Source organism: Anser brachyrhynchus (assembly GCF_964034855.1).
Source record: "Anser brachyrhynchus genome assembly, chromosome: 1".
NCBI lineage: Eukaryota > Metazoa > Chordata > Aves > Anseriformes > Anatidae > Anser > Anser brachyrhynchus.
The window spans coordinates 117,478,569-117,491,843 of record NC_137694.1 but is presented as its reverse complement, the minus strand read 5'-3'; positions in this window follow the sequence as shown (position 1 = coordinate 117,491,843).

Genomic DNA, 13,275 nt, shown 5'->3' with positions numbered 1-13,275 from the left:
AGAGACATTTCAACTCCCTTAATTGAGTTGCAAATAATGGAAGGTTTCTCCACTGAAGCTGCAGTCAAACAAAGGTAGTTTGGTTTCAGAGATGATGCAGTAAGCCAAAGCAGATTTTGAAATCATGTTAGTTTTCTACAATGCTCCATAGCTTTATGAAATAAGCACATGTGGGGCTTTGGGCTCCTCTTCACAGCCATGCCTGGAAGTCCAGCATTTTTCACAGTCCCGTATTCATTATTCCCTCTGTGGTCAGAAAGTTTTAGGGCTGACACGATTCTAGCACAGGTCAGTGGCCCAAGTGCTAAGGCTTATTTCTCTCTTAGAAGTAATTTCAGAATTGTTTAATATGAAACAAAATCAAATTTTGAAATCATTGACTGTATTTACAATTCATTCAACATCTTTTTTTTTTCTTTCTTTTTTCCTTTTTTTTTTTCCTTTTCCTGTAGTGCTATCATTTATACATCAATAGGTTCAGTGGTCCCACCTAACAGATATTGTGGGGCGACCTGGTTTTCAATGTGCCTTCAAGCTGCTGTGTGTGTAAACATGCAAGTGTACAGTCACCTGAAAATATCAGCATGTTTGGTGTGTGAGCATCAGCAAGAACATAATTCATTTTGTCACCTATGTGAGAAGCTGCAGTAAAGTATGTGTAAAAACTTATTGGATAAATACATTTTGTGCCATAAAATTCTGTCACCTGCAAAGGCAGGTGTTAATGCTTCAGGAAAACATTCATATTGTAGACAATGTTGCAGATTGCAGAAAATTGGAGTCTGTTTGTGTTTTTAAAGCTCTTCCTTTAGCATTTGATTATTCTTTCAGGGCCAATGTGTTGCTGCTGCTTATCTATACATTGACATTATTGGTTCCACATAGAGCATTTGCTTGTATCTAACTTTGTTTGCAAAGACTATTTCAACATGATGCCGATGGGGGTGGGGGTGTGAGAGGAAGACAGAGAGAGAATATTTTTAATTAGTTTTGTGTAGGAGGGAGGGAGAGGACAGATGTACATTTTAAATGTATCATTTTTTTTTCTTTATACATTTTTCTTGTGATATCAAGCAGCAAATAGACCAATCACAACAGGCGGGTAGCTTTATTTGTTCTGTTTTTGGAAGACTTGGCACTGCTAAGCACTCTTATGATGCCTTATTGTTGTTCCTGCTTGACATTCCCTGTCCTTGACATCTCCCTCCCCTTGAATCGATGATGACTGCCATCTTAGCCCTCAGGCTTCTGCACGGCTGATTTCTATTGAGCTAGTCTTGTCCGCAGTTTCTTGCTGCCCTACTTTTGCCCCTCACCACCCCCTCTTTTAAAGTCTACGGCAACTTTAATTTGGCTTGTGACCGTGGCTGCTGTGGAGAGCTTTTTATTTTTTTGAAAGCAGGAGGTTTGCACACCCAGCAGTATTTCTGGTGGGCTTTTCTCTGCTCTGGTGAGTGGCGTTTGCAGAGCATCGAGGGAGCTGGCTACAACTATGCTGCATCCTGCTTCTAAGCAGTCTGACACAAAATGGCAGTTTGAGGCGATCACGGTCACTTGCCTGGATAATGTATTTGAATATAAAAGTGAACAATTCACAGTAGCAATGTAGTTTCTCAGTGGATATGGCTATCATGAGGTAATCGCACCCATGGGGGATTAGAAGCACTCATCTGTTCTTGATTCTTGATCACACCCCAAGGACGTGATTATCCCATGCCAGTAGTCATATTTCTTGTTATATCTTACTGCTTAATTGCAACATCTTACCAAAAAAAAAAAAAAAAAAAAGGAGAGATCAGGTGAGATATTGCTGAAATCACTGCAAGAGAGTTTGATAGTTTCTGAGCTTCTAGCTATGTTTATTAATTAACCCTTCTCAGAGAAAATCCACAGAGGCACACTTTCAAGAGAGATTCCCCCTGTTTCTCACACAAACAGATATGCGGCATAGTCTCTTTCCTGGTATCTCATGCACTGCTGCAGGCTCTTGATGTCAAAATATACCAGCTGAGAATGTAGGATAAGAACAGCCATAGGCTTTCCTCTGGTCCTCAAGACATTTCAAGTCTATACTTTCCTGATTAGTATAATAACCTGTTTCATCAGGACCGCAAATATTTTTTCTCCTGGTCTCCAAATGGCAACTTTTACAGCAGTACACAGAAAGCCTTAGCATAACAGAAAACAGGAAAACATAGGAAATTCACCTGGGAGTCCTCTAACCTATATTTACTTTTTCCATAGTGAGAAACATTTGAACAATTCCTTAACATTTATAACTGCACATCTATTTGAAATAATTGAAACGGAAACGTTAAAAGAAATTACATTTTGCTAATCCATTTACAATGGTATAAATTGCTTCTCATAGCCAACTGCCAGGCCGGCTGTTTTATTTAATAACTTTAATGCTGAGGTTCCCTGAGGCAAGGAGACAGTTATCCCACCAACTGCAGAAGGTTTTACTGAAGTGTCCCCTGGCTATTGTCCAGGGACTGTGCAAGAGCCTAGCTAACAGGTTCACTTGCATTCCCCATGTCTGACAAATACAGCTGTTATATGTTCTAATGCAAACTAATTCAGAATGAAAGAGAAAAAGGCATAAACAAGGCATCCTACCAAATCAGACTGTTTTATTATTACACATTTGTGGCTGGGAAGCTAATAATTTATCATTGTAAAATATTATATTTTGAGAGCCTGGGACTGAGCAATTATGACCTTACCAGCAGAATCACAGATGTCTCTTAAATTTAAAGGACTCTCAGAAAGAAGCAATGTCTGGAAGGACAGCTCACAAGCACAGTCGTTTGATAGTCATTGCTCTACATAACTGTATCTATGGCATTTATTCCCATATTCAGTAGCATTATAGAAGATAATTCTTTTTCTTCTCTCCATATTTGGGCTGACTTTATTTTCAGGCTGTGAGTAAACATGGCTTCTCTGTCTATGACCCTCATCTTTATTTTATGTTGATATTAAGTGGAGTCACCTAACATAGGAAAGATGAGAATCCAACCCATTTCCCCTGCTGTGAGCTCTGCAGTACTCTCAGTCTCTTGCTCTTTTGCTTGTCCTATGAGGGACAGTGTTAGATTTGGGCTTGGCCCCTATCACATTAGTTCAGCATACTGTTAATTGCTTCCATCTGATATATGTTAGAGGAACACTGGGTTTCTCTAAGGATTGAGAAGTTGCTGAGTAACACACATGAATCTGCTTTTCAATAGTAAGACTGCACTGCTTTACATGTCCAAATGCTGCAAAACATTAATTGTTTCTGAAGCTTAAAGGAATGTGAACTCCCTTATTAGGGGGCCGACTGCAGAAAAACCTGTACAGTGAATTTTTTCATAATTCTCAGAAATAGAACACAGAGAAACTAGTAAAGTGTATTAAAATGTCTGTGGATTCCATGTTTTTTATTAAAAATAATTAGCCATTATTGAAAACAGCAGAGATATAACCTGCTATGTTTGTGTTTTAAATTGTATCAGTCATAACTGTTAATTATCTATGAAGTATATAGGATCATGACTTTTTTTTTTTTTTGTTATTCCTCTCAAAGAAGTGCATTTTTATTTTCAAGAACGTTGCCCTGAGGATAAGATTTGAAATTGTTCTCAAGCAGATAGTATAATTAAGGATTGATCTGCACAGTGGGGAGAAGGTGGATGAATCAGACGCTGACATTTCTTTCTTTGCACTTTTTCTTTATGACTGAAAGTATGGATTCCTCCCAACTAACATAAGACGCTTAACTATGTTGAAGATAAAGAGTTAGGAGTTTAGATATCCTTGATTGTCAAAGATTGTCAAAGACAGATAGGCACTTCCAGATGGCAATTTATCCTATAACTCATCATTGGCTTTAGCAGGAGCCTAAGGCAAATATTCTCCTGACTTAGACACTTCAAGCAGGTGCCTGAGGTTGAAGCGGGATGAAAGTAGGCCGAAAATTTTGGTTTGGTTTAGCAGAGACTACTTCTTCTCAATTACCTGACTTGGAAACAGTGATAAATATTCACATGGCAGATCTGCAGTCATAAAGGGAGGTCTTTAGCTTGTTTTCAATACCTTGATTCTCTCCGTTAAACATATTTTCAGATTAGTTTTAAGAAGAGTTCAGCAGTATGTCAGGAACTGGTCTTGGGATCCCCAGTGAAGGCATGAAACCTTTAGTTTAAATGCCCCTAGTTTGATCCTAGCTCAAAATCAAATTTCTTGAAGAAATGTGTGCATTGTGCTGTCAATATTTTTATGCAGAAAATACTGGGTCCCAAGATCATAGTAATTCTATATATAGCGATATATAGGGAGATGGATATCTCATGCTTTTTTCCTTCATGCTACAGTAGAAAATAGTATCTGAGGAAATTAATCTGCTTTGCCACATGTGATATATCCTTTGTTAAAAAAATATTTCCATGATAAATCAGTTAAAGCACAGATTTGAAGAGACATGCATTGTGTATTTCAAAAGAGTACCTGGTTGAGATGGCTTAAAATATATACCCCGACAAATAAAAATGGTTTGGGATATGAGTTGCCTATCAAGCTCTTTCTGTGCAATATGAAACTAACTATCAATTATATATAATCATCCTGTCACATACAACAATAATATGCAAAAGGCCATAAAATAACAGCACAGAATATCATAAATAACACTTATGAGGCTTATCTGACCCAAGACTGGGAAGAGCAACAGAAAGATACAGGTCATTATCTACAGATGCTTATGAAATTTGTTTTGATTACAGAGAAGAGGAAACAATAAAATAAATCTGAAAATAAACTGGAATTTAATCCAGGGGTATTCTGTAGATTAACCCGACTCAAGACTGTAAATGTCTTTTACTCTATGAAACCTCAATCAACATTAATCAACTTGATAAACCTGCTGATGCTCTTCAGTAATATATATAATTATTGAACTTTATAAAATATTTTTGTTGTTTCCTTGGTGCAACTAAACAAACGTTTCTCTGTAATGCATTTTCTAGGATGCTGTGAGAATCATATCACAATATTTACATATCACAAGATTTAGTATCTTCCAAAAAAGAAAAGGATTCATGACGAACAGCCTTTCCCCTAGATGAAAGGACATTATCTCTAATGGGCTCTTCACGGAAATTGAGCGAGGAGCTCAGTTTATAACTCTGCAGACAAAGAAATCAAGGCATCCTGAATTTCTTTTTGTGAACAGAAGCCCAAAGTTTTGGTATTACCTATTTGACTTGAGGAAACTCCCTGCAGTTTTATGAAACTGGTTTAGCAATATTTTTTGTGATTCCTAATTTTTAGTTTAAGCTCTGATCCTATCTGGCTTTAAAACTTGCCAAATTCATCTTATCTATCAAAGCAGAGAATTTACTTAAGAGATTAAGATTTGGAAAATTTAAAGTCACAGTCACCTTGTTGATTAACTTATTCTCTTCAGTGCATGACCAAGCCTTCACTTGTATCTTGATTATGCAATTTCCCTTTGGTGATGCCTGCCCTGGTTTCAGTTGGGACAGAGTTAATTTTCTTCCTAGTAGCTAGTATTGTGCTGTGTTTTGGATTTTTGATGAAAATAATGGTGATAACATGCCAATGTTTTAGTTTTTACAGAGCTGTGCTTACACAGAGCCAAGGACTTTTTAGCTCCTCGTGCTGCCCTGCCAGTGAGGAGGCTGGGGGTGCACCAGGAGTTGGGGGGGGGATGCAGCCAGGACAGGTGGCCCAGGCTGACCAAAGGGATGTCCCACACCACATGGTGTCATACGCAGCAATAAAACTGGGGGAAAGAAGGAGGAAAGGGGGATGTTCAGAGTGATGGTGTTTGTCTTCCCAAGAGATCATTATATACGATGAGCCCTGCTTTTCTGGATGTTGCTGAACACCCGACTGCTGATGGAAAGTAGTGAACAAATTCCTTGTTTTGCTTTGCTTGTGTGCACAGCTTTTGCTTTCCATATTGAACTGTCTTTATCTCAACCCATGACTTCTGGCTCTTTCACCTTTCTGAGTCTCTCCACAGTCCCACCTGGGGAGAGTGAGTGAGCAGCTGTGTGGTGCTGAGCTGCCTTCTGGGGCTAAACCACAATGCTGCCTCTCTTCTGGCAATGCAGAGTTCTTTATGCTTTTCAGTTACAGTTGAGGCTGGCCATAAAAGCCAGACTGCCATCTAAGGTACTCTTCTAGAGTATTCTTTAGTGTCATGGCAGTTCTCAGTTTTTTACCTTCCTTACGTCATTTGTTGTTTGTTAAGTGCTTGGTAAGACAAAAGCTAAAATCAGAACCTAAAAGAAAATCCCCGTAGTTATTACTGTTGTTTCACAGTCTAGCACAAACTACATCTCTGCTATTTCCCTATATTACTTATATAATAGATCTTATGCCACCTCAGAAGTCCAAGTTCCTTCTGACTAGGCAGATATGAATTATTTCTCAGAATTGGTATGATTGTGATAAGATTTAGATGTACAAGGTGGATACAAATCCCCAAGAAAGCAGGTGTGTCCCATTGCAAGCAAAATTTGGTCTTTTACCTGTTATTTTTGAACAGCTTGAGAACTGAGAGTAAAATTTAGTTACGTGACAATGATAATGAGTAGAGGACAACCATCAGTTCTGTGCAAGGAGGGGGTTTGTGGTGGGGAAGTTGCATCAGAAAGGTAAGAAACAGACGTAGGAAATGATTGCCTGTGGGTCATTCGTTGTCACTAACGCTCATTAACTGTTGAAGTTCTTGCTGGCTTATTAGCTGTTAGTTCCTGAGAAAATAAAAAGAGATGGACCTGAAAAACTCTAGGACTGCACATTTCTAAGTCTTTTTGCCTATATTTCAGAAGGAATATTTAGCATCTCTCTCTCTCTCTCTTTTTTTTTTATTTCTTTTTTTTTTCCCCTGAAGATAAGCAGTTCTTACAGGCTAATTTGAGTTATTTTGTTATTTTACACCTCTTTTATGCTCTCCACTGTAGCCTTGACCTCATGATTAGTGAGTAAGCTTCATAACTGTATCTGTATGACTGCTTCAAATGCAATGGCATGTTCCCTTTTTAAATCTTATGGAAGGAAGAGAGACCAAGAGAGATCTGATCCATTATGAATGGAGATGTTCTGAGACATTAAACCAGTATACAAGAGAAAATCTGGGGTTAGTGCATAATTAAACCTTGTCACAAATTTTTGAAATGAATTGATTAGGTAGAAAACCTTTCTAAAATTCTCTGAGAGGAGTTACAGGTTAGATGTCTTAGAATTGTTTTTCAGACAGTCAAGAAGAGTGGTCTGCTTCGGGATGTGGCCTTGCACTGAAAAAGTACACCATGAGGGTGGCAATAAGAGCAGTCTGAGACACGTTTCTGGAATCCAAATCACACAAATCTCATAGGAGACTCTTTCAGAACCTATTTCTCACTATCTGATAGATAATCTAGAGCCGGGGCTCAGAAAACCTTGTCATTCATCAGGGCTTTCACTGAACTGCTGTATCTTGGTGCAAAGGAAGGGTCCAAGAAAAGCCCCTAGTGCAGGAAGCCTTTCAGCTACAGATTGTTAGGAATAAGGTGTGGTGTACGGGGAGTCCTGGCTTCATGTGTGGCTTGCTTTTCTCCATCTGCTGCTAGGAAGTGGCTACTTTCCTAGATACAACTCTGCGGAAGAAGAAAAAAACCAAAAACAAACAACAACAACAAAAAACAGACTTTCGGTTCGGTCCAGAGAGCTGCTCTTATCATGTAGTCCTTCCTGTTATCTGAAGACTAAAGAATAACATAGACCATGCTGCGACTATTCTGAAATCTCACAAAGAGGATAAAAGAAAGTCCTTCTATATTTTATTAAAAGCATATGCTATCTTTCATAATGATATATATATATATTAGTTCTTACTTTATCAAAAACCCTAATTCCTGCTGAACTGATATATCTTACACATATCCGGAATCTGAAATAGTTATAACCCTTTTAACTGGCCTGTAGTTAAATACAACTGCAAGGAATTTTGTATGATTCTCCATTCTGTAAGATGACTTTTTAATTCTTAACTGTGCTAAGAGCAGAAAGAACTAATGGGAAGTTTTGTAAATCATTTTGAACATTGTGTTGTGGACCAAGCATGTTATGTAGCTTAGTGTAATTCGTTAGGTTATCAGTAGGGCTTGGATGTCTTGATGTAAAGGCTTGAGACTCTAGAAAATTAAACAGCCTAAAAGTGGTAACAAGGTCATAATTAGAGATGATGAGTGGTGTTCTTATGAGTTGGTTTCCTTGCTCGTTGAAAACCTCTGAAACAAAGGTAGAGACTATTATAATAATTTTCAAATCTGGAGTAAAAACTAAACAGGTTCCTTTCCTAACACTATCACCATTTGTTCAAAGCATGTCCTATTGATCTCACAAGAAGAGGCCAGGAGAGAAAAAGCTTTGATCTTAAATATTGTTTAGCATCCTAATGTCTTATTTTTATTACATGTAGATCAACCTCAACAAAATATATTTCCTAATATTGAGCTGCAGGGCAATTTCTCTTTCTCTTTCCCATTCCTTTGTTGAATGTGGAAAAAATAAATTGAAGTTATGGGATTCCCCATGAAAAAACAACAACACACAAATGTTCCTTTTTTAAATAAAGTTCATTCAGTTCCCATGTAGCTATGTAGTTCACACTACTGAGAAGGGGGGAAATCCATATTATTCCAGTTGAATGTCAGATTTCCACTGCAAGCTACTTACAGTGAACAAAGATTTGGTGGTATTGGATCGACAGCTTGAACCAAGGTCCTTTTTGGAGCTGGTCTGTCATCAGAGAACAGAGCATATGTATGCAGGGTAATTTCTGAGGATGCTCTTATTTGGAAGTCCCCTTGGAGCGACTGGCTGTTGAAGTTTCTTACCCAATCTGCAAGGAGAAGACAAATGGAAAGGAGGCTCTGAATCACGACATGCTTAGGAAGGAGAAATTTGCTGTAAAGCTCAAATGTGAATTCTTTTGCCTTTTGAAGCCTTAAGGAGGCAACTTTGAAATCTCTACTCAGCCAGATCAGAACATGCAGCTATATCCAATCCATAGGAGAAATTACGATCATTTTGGCTGACGTATTCTGACACAGTTAATAACCCCAATGAAGGCAGACCCAAGGTGACTTACTTGCTGTGTATTGTTGCACGCAATATATTAATCAGAAAAACTCTGCTTGTGGAACAGCTTGCAATACATCATTATGCTGGACCCAGCAACCTCAGTCTCCTGAAAAAAAAAAGGGGGGGGGGAGGTCTTTTGGGCTAGGTGAACAATCTTGTTTGAATTTTGATAATGCAAATGCATTATGATTTATTGCAATATGGAAATCCATCAGGGGAATGTCATACTTCCCCTGGTATGAATATCATGTAAGTGATAACAGCCAAATATTAAAGATGGAATGAAGAGAAAAAGTCTTCTGTGAGTGACATTGGGTGGTCTGAGGTGACAGAGAGGTCACCTGCAAAACCAGACAAAAGCCATGGGGAAAATACAGGAAAGACTGTGCCTAGCTAGTAAGCCCTGATACTTTGTGGCTACTAAATCCTGTCCCCCCCCCTTTTTTTGTTTTTTTCTTTTTTATAAATGTTGAAGTCGGCTCTCCTTTCAGCTTTGTGGTCAAGAACAAGATCCTGTCTTCCTGTGTCCTTTTTATTTCTCAAAATATGGTGTCGGTTTGGTCTTATTTATTTATTTTGGCAAGATTTGTGTGTATATGTATGAATTTAGATTTTCGTGTGTATTTCTCAGAGTTTTGTTTTTTTTTTTTTTTTTTAATTTTAGATCCTTAAACAAAGATGTGTAGAATTAAATATTGCTGGTCACTTGTTGTCCAGAACAGTGTATTGTCAAGGTCTGTACTTCTTTCTCTTCCCTAAGCCTCAGAATTCTTGCTGTATTTCATAGTATTTCCTCAGCTGCTTGGAAGGGTTAAGTATGAAGTTAATGAAGTTATCACCTCTGAGGAGAAAGATGAAACCCTCTTAAGATGAGGGCAGATAAACAGAAAATATATTGATTTTTCAAACAGTTTATTGTAAAAAGTGATCACTCTAATTGAAAGTCAGAGATGTTCAGGCCATTTACAGACTTCAGGGTGCAGTTTCCAGTCACCCTCAGATTTGGCCAAACTTTGTTGTCCATAAAGTAAATGGGATGTTTCCAGAATCCTCACTGGAAGCAGGATTTAATCCACTACTTTGTCCTAGGTTATCACCTATGTACTTTTAGAATATTGATATTTGCCAAAATATCAACATCACTAGGTCTGCTTTATGGCTCTCTGCAGGAAACTGGTGTACAAATGCAAGGGGGTTCACACTGTCTGTTTTAATATCTAGCTAGAGAGATTCTGTCTCCTGAGAAGTATGGCTAGAAGATTTCAAAAGCACTAAAAGTATATTAATGTACAGTTTTAAGACAACTCATACAGCCTCCTTACTGTCTTGGCATCTCAAGAGTGCTTGTTTGTCAGAGCTTTGCAGTTGACCTTCAGGAATCTCTTGAGCATATAAATGGAGCTGTGATGTACAAGAGCTTCTTTCCTTAGATGTTGTTTTGACATAACTTGACCCTGAGTGGCTTTTTGAGAATGTTTCAGGATTAACAAAATAACAAAGATGGTAAATTCAATGATTTGGATGTTGCTAATATTAGAGTTGCCTTGGCAATGACAAATAAGCTAATTGGGATATAAAGCACACTACTCAAGGAAGTCATTCTCCATCATTAGAGGCAAAACACCGATGATCAAGTCTGATATATTTAAGATAAACTAAATTTCTGGCCTACTTCTAATATATGTTCTAAGATCCATAAGAAATCACTTTCTAGAACACATAGTAAAAATATTATGATGTAATATTAATGAGATTTCAAATCCTTAAGGACAGTCATTTCATAGGATGTAGTGAAAGTTCAGGGTTTGCTAGCATTGTAAAATTTGATTTAAAGAAATTAAGAACATAAATGAATACTCTGAATAATAAATATAGCATTCAGGGTCCAAGGATAGAAACAAATTATCCTTTAATAAGGCACACAAAGTCTCAAGACAGAGTAGAGATACCTTTCTGTGCTAGCTTGCTAATAGATTTATATGTATTTTGTTGTTGTGTTTCATATTGAGCAGTAGCCAGATAGAAAGATTGCCATTTTATTCAGAGCAAACGACATAAATATTTTATTATAATACTGCTATCAACAATTTTACATAAGTGTGTGGTCGTAAAATTACTGTGAAAATGTGGTATTTTACTATCAAATATTTTTCTTTTACTTCTTCCATCATTTACTTAACTTGTTTTAATTGTCTGCATGTTGTTTAATGAAGCCTGTAATTGCTGGACTTTGTTAAGCACTGAGAAAATAATAAACATACTATTATTTCAGAAATAAGACCTGCATATTAATTATTTGGACGTTAAAAGTATGCTTATCAACAACAGCAAACAAAGATTCTCTCAACTATAGATTGGTGAGCTTTGATACAAACTCTTTACAGTGAATTTACAAAATCTTTATATTGCCGTATGAGTAGTGCTGCCCATTACCCAGTGTTTTTCACACATAACCTTTCATCTCCTGAGTCTGAGCCTCCTCTGAGTTACTGCAGGTTTATGCCAGAGTGATTCCATTAACATAGTTCCTCACAGAGTCATCTGGATTTACAGAAGTTTAAAGTAAAATCAGTAGACTGCCTGGGGAATTCTGTTGGAAATGTATCTTGCCACAGTGAAGAGTGTAGACAACTTGACCTGTGACAATTTTGGGTTGTGTGGCTGCTAAATTTCAAAACATGTTTTAGTGTTCACTTTGTCTGAATCCTAGAAAACGCTCTTGCAAGAAATGTGATTAAAATTAATTATCCGACTATTTTTTCAGAGTTTGTCATTTTTCTCCTTCTTTGTCATGTTTGGTTGTTGTCACAGACGGCCAATCTAGGGGTTTTCTTGTTTCCTTTCTGTCTGGTGTGTATAGTGTGTATTTGAGGTTTGCATATCAGGCAACAGAAGAGAGGTTGTGTAGTCTTTCTATCACAAAGAGAATGACTATTTCTATCTCTGTTATTAAATATTCTTCCTTGGTATACTCAGTATAAATATATAACACTGTCTCTAGGCATTTATCCTTGTCATTCCTTGAAGAAGCGTTAGACTTTTCCCGTTCAGGAAAACATAGCTTTGCTTTTATTTTGTAAAGATGCACATCTTTCTGATCTTGTGTTAGTACTTTCTTTTGGATGTTGTATTTCTTCCACTGAAATTGTGACCAAAGAAATCAAAAGCATTGCTGAAAATGCTTTTGACTATTTTTTTCTATAAAATTCAGAAAATAAAGAAAAAAAATACTATAAAGTTGTAAAGCAGCTACCAAACAAACTATTGCAGTAAACAATATTGGTTTTATCTTCTGCTTGCCATCACTTCACAGATTTCTAATCAAGACAGACTCTTGAACTCCGGTGGGAAACTGGTGAAAATAATAAAAATTTCAATTATTTTCATGTCTAAGCTACTAAAATTGAGTTTTTCAGATGTTATCAAGATGGACGTGTAAACTAACGAGTAACTGTGAACTAATTTCCACATTCACTGGGAATTTCAGAGCTCATTGCATAAACACTTAGCAAATCTCTGCATCTTCATTTTTTTTCCTTAGATCAGCAATGAAAAATTCTCTGCCTCATTTCAGATAGTGTAATTAATGAATCTCAAATATTCTTAGTGCAGTATTTTAGTTTCTGCATGTCCATTGTTAATAAGTGGGAAAAAAAAAAAGGAAAAAAAAAGAAGGAAGCAATATGAAAAGACACAATTTTAGAAGGAGGAGTAAACAACAGAATAGGTTTATGAGTCAATTAGCCTGTCCTGTCCCAATAAAAACATGTTCAAGATTTCAAGATACTAAAACTTCTGTAAGCTTCCATTTTTACAATGTACTAAAGTAGAAATAGTTATTCTTTCTTGAAAATATATTTATTTATTAAGAAAAAGAAAAAATATAAAAGTTTTGATTAGAATAAACAGCTACACCACAATTTTAGAGCTGGAGTTTACAGCTGGCCCAAACTTTAATCCCAAATCTGAATATGTCTGGAGACTGGGGCAAGATTCAGATTTTTTGACTTGTATTTGTATGTACTGTTTCTTTTACCACAATAATAAGATTACTGTCTGTGTGCCATTGCAACAGATCATTGTTTTTAAAACACAGCGTATTTTAACTGATGTGATGCCAATACGCATATACAG